Here is a 4,479-nt window from a genome sequence, read left to right as displayed (position 1 = left end):
ATATATATATATATATATATGATTCCTTTCTTACCACATTTAGACAGTTAAAGTAATAAACTGTCTTCAAAGTAAAATGCTACACATACTGTGTATTGTGGTATCCTAGATTGGATCTTAGAACAGAAAAGGGCATTAGTGGAAAAATTAATGACATCTGATGAAACTCTGTAGTTTAGTTAATTTAGAAACAATGTCAAGTTGTTCGTCTTGACAAATATATGAAGGTTGTGTGACAACTAAGAAAACACTAGAGAGTGTATACCAGCTCTCTGTACAATCTTTACAACTTTTCAGTAAATCCAAAATATAGCAAAATAAAAATGTTATTTAAAAATATGTCACATGTAGTTCTTGAGCATAGAGCAACTACTAGGTTGTGCTAGACAGCATGAAAAGATCAAGAGAGAAGGGAAAAAATGGTTTGTCTTCAGGGAGCTTACCATCTCAAAGTGAGATCAGGACACCAATGAATTCACAATAAACTGTAAAGATATAATAAATGTCTTAACAGAAGTAGAAACAAACTCTCAACAGCTTTATAGGAAGGACCAGCTACATAAATATTATTTTCTTCATGATTAAATCTGTTGGTTAATTATTAATGAATCACAGCTTCATAGTTCCTGTATCCTGGGGGAGTTACTCTTCCTGGTTGATATTTCAGTGGGGGAATTCCCTGCATGTTGGAGGACTGATTCCTGGCTGATGTAGATGTAAACTTTATTCATTTATTAAATGTTTTAATAAGCTGAGGGGTGCAGGAACAAAGAGCACGGACCTTGGAATCAAGCAAAACTGAGTTCAAATCTAGGTTCTTACCTCCTTGGGCAAGTTAATTGAGCCTCATTTTCTATTTTAGCCTAAGGGGAAGAATGTTGAACTTGCTGGTTGTTATAATGATTGATTGAGACAGGTCACAAGGATCCCTGGCCTACAATAAGCAGGATGTATTATCAATGTTGTCAGTAGAAACTATCCACTAGGTGGGTAACCATATTGTTGCCCTGGCAACCTAAGCGCTTACCCAGTCTTCATGTACTCACTTCACATCTAAGACCTTATTTTGGATGGTTCAGGGTTATCTTTGCCCAGTGGAGGGAGTGGTAGACCCTTACAGGGGAGGCTAGCATAGATTGAGGCTTCGTTGCGTAGGATTTGGAAACCATCTGCCTGGCTTTAAAGCCCGGTCTTTCTACTTGCCAGCTTGCTACCTGTGTGACATTAGGAAATTGATTTAACCTATCAAGGCTCTGTTTCCCTGTCTGTAAAATGTGAATGCCAGTTCTTAAGTCATAGAGATGCATTATGAGGTGTTCACATACAAAATGTCTCTAAGACAGAGCTTGGCACATGGCTACCCAGCAATAAATTATAGTGATCACTATTAGCTATTATTTAACAATCATTTCCTCTTTTTCCTGGATGCTCAACATCCCATTTTGTTCAGATATAAGGATGCAAGGTGCTCAGGGAAAGGAGCCTAATGCTTTCCTCCAGCCCCAGGGGATGGCCCATGATTGGTATGAACCAATCATAATAATTCCTTCTGTCCCAGTTTAGGCATGGGTATGTGGTTGATGTCTGGCCAATGGAAGTTAAAAAGAAATCTTCTGGTGGTTTCTAGGGAAGCTTTTTCTCCTTAAGTTAAACAACAACAACAAAACGCACAGGAGAGCCCTTTGGTTCCTGTGTTAAAAGTCATGCTGTCACGAGGGGATGTGATGACTGCCATTGTACGACCATGACAGGAACGAGGAGAATGACAGAGAGGCTGCCTTGGGGCCCAGACATCAACGGGCTTCTGAATCATCTACTTTTAGACATCTTGTTATTTAAGATTATAAATGTCCTTATTGTTTAAGCTACTTTTAAACTACTTTTAGTCAGGATTTCTTTTACTTACAGCCAAAGGCAACCTAACTAATGCTGAGAGTGAGAAATAGTTATTATTATCCCAGTTTTATGGATGAGGAACTAAGTTTCAAAAATATTCAACTAATTTTTCACAGGATTATTCAGCTAGTAAAGTGCAGAGAGTGAGGGAGAGGGTGAATAAGAGATTTTTTATCTCCTTCCAATGAATATTTTTTGGCCAACCATTTACTTAAAACATACCTATTGAGCCTACAAAGCAGCCCCACAGGCCTTGTGGCATTTCCTGGCAACAAGGCTTAGGTGGAGCTTCCAATGAGCAGGGCGAGGTGAGCATCTGTCCAGAAGCTGGCACTGCAATGTATGTATTTTTAGGTGTTCAGGGAAAGGTCGGCCACTGGATAAGTTAGGGACACGTCTCTAGTGTGATGAAACACTTCCAAGAAGGCTGAGTTGAGAAGTCTGTTGCCCACATATTGGAAAAATCACAGAGTACACAAGCTGTTTAGTAATTAATGATTAAAATCAATATTAGTCTGAGGAGGCACTTGTTCTAATGCCAGCATTTCTCTGTAATATAAAAAGTCAGGGTCAGTTAGGAAAGAAACAGTTCCCCAGTGTGAGTGCTTTTCTTCCTTTCTTGGTTTGGAGTACTTCCCTATATCTCTATCTTTAAGAATAACTTGGATCTTCCAGCCTGCTTGTGCTTTTCCATTTCTTCATTTAATCATTTTTGAATTTATTCATTTGCTCAATGAATATTTTAAGGTGGCCTTTATTTCCTAATCAAGTTGGGGAGAACAGTTATAGACACTCATAGATGATTAAAACCAAGTATAATATTATTATAACAGCTGCAATTTCCTGATACTTTATATACAGTATTATTAATCCTCTAAACTACTTTTTCAAGGTAAGCATTATTATTTCCAACATTGTGGCTGTGAAAACTAGGTTTTGGAGAGGTCAAAGCAATTTTCCACAGGGTTATACTGCTTATTAAAGTGCAGAGCTGGGTTTGAACATGGGTCATTTGGACTCCAAAGGCTTATCTTTTTTGCAGCCTGAGAATGAGGAGCACAGTAAAGAGAGGCGGCGTTTGGGGCCAAATCATGGAGTGATAGATGTGAGCATGGAGTGAAGCTCAGGCAGGGATCTAACCCAGCACAAACTGTGCAGTGGAAATGAGAAGGCTATGTGGAAAATAGGAAAGAAATGACTCTGTGTGGATATTAGGGACAATGAGAGGGAAGCCAAAAAGGAGTGGTCAGCTATGCAAAGATATCTAGGGTTAACTCACATGATCACACATCACTGCCAGTTGTTATATAATGGAGAATAAGCCCCTTTTTTTTTTTTTCCTGAGAGATGGAGAGAAGAAAGAATGCAAAATGAAAGGATATACACCAGAGGGGCCACACTGCTAGCCGCTCAAGGACCCAAGAAGGTCTAAAGATGTAAATTCATTGGTCAACATAAATGTGATGCTAATACTTAATAAGGATATTTCTTATAAAATTCTACATTTACAATGCCTCTTGAAAACATTTAGATTTTCTGTTTCAGGCTTTTTAGAGCCCTTACTCCTAGACAGCAATTGGTAGCCAGGAGCTGAATAATGACTGGCATTTTAAAATGGCAACTGGTCCGCTTATGCCCTAGTGTCTCACTCCCAACCTTCTTCATACATCTATCACATTTGCCTGGACCCTGCTGGTATCTGAGTTTGCTACCCCTGATAATCACCAGAGTATCAGCTGCAGGCTTCTCTGAATAGTGGGATTATTGCTGATTTTTAAAATATTTACTTAACTACATTTTCTAAATTTCCTACAATTACTGTGTATTGCTTTTATAATATGAAAAAATGTGAATGTTGTTTTTTAAACTATCAATTCCACAAATATCGAGGGAGGAGCTGTGGCTTGGCAGGAGTCCTGTGAAAAGATCCAGGGGTTTTATTGAAGGCAGGCTCAATGTGAGCCAAGATCATGACACAGCAGCTAGAAAACAAAACAAAACAAAACCCCAACAGATCACTGGAAGCAATGGCCTCAGTGCTCCACATGGGCCAGGCCTCTGCTGGAACATAAGCCACATTTTATTGGAGAAAATAATAAACTAGAAACTGTTTGCTGCTGGGAAACCAAGATAGAAGGAGTCTAGAAGTCAAGTTATATGAGGAACAGTAAGAGAAAATGGACATTTTTAACTTGGACTTCTTCAGAAAAACCTGAAACATGTGACAGCTATCTTCAGCATTGGGAAATATGAAATGTGGTCAAGACAGCATCCATTTACCCAATGTCAATGTACAAAGGCAGAAAGTACCAGTGAGAGCAACATGAAAGGAGATCCCACTTTCACATAAAAGAGGGATTTAATAATACTATTCATGCAATAGCGAATAGAGGTTTACCTTGTGCATGGGAAAGTTCTACTTTATGAGAAATCTCTGGGCAGAGACTGTATGGCAGCCTGTTTCAGGTGGATGTTTAGGTCAGATAAACCTCAATGTGCCCTCCAAAACCTGGGCTTCTCTCTTCCTTTAACTGGGTTCAGGATACTGACAACTATCCAAATGCAGACCACTGGGATTCTGCC

The sequence above is a fragment of the Rhinopithecus bieti genome, unplaced genomic scaffold (assembly GCF_001698545.2).
Source record: "Rhinopithecus bieti isolate Rb0 unplaced genomic scaffold, ASM169854v2 scaffold_9981, whole genome shotgun sequence".
Taxonomy (NCBI): domain Eukaryota; kingdom Metazoa; phylum Chordata; class Mammalia; order Primates; family Cercopithecidae; genus Rhinopithecus; species Rhinopithecus bieti.
This window is presented reverse-complemented; position numbering follows the sequence as displayed.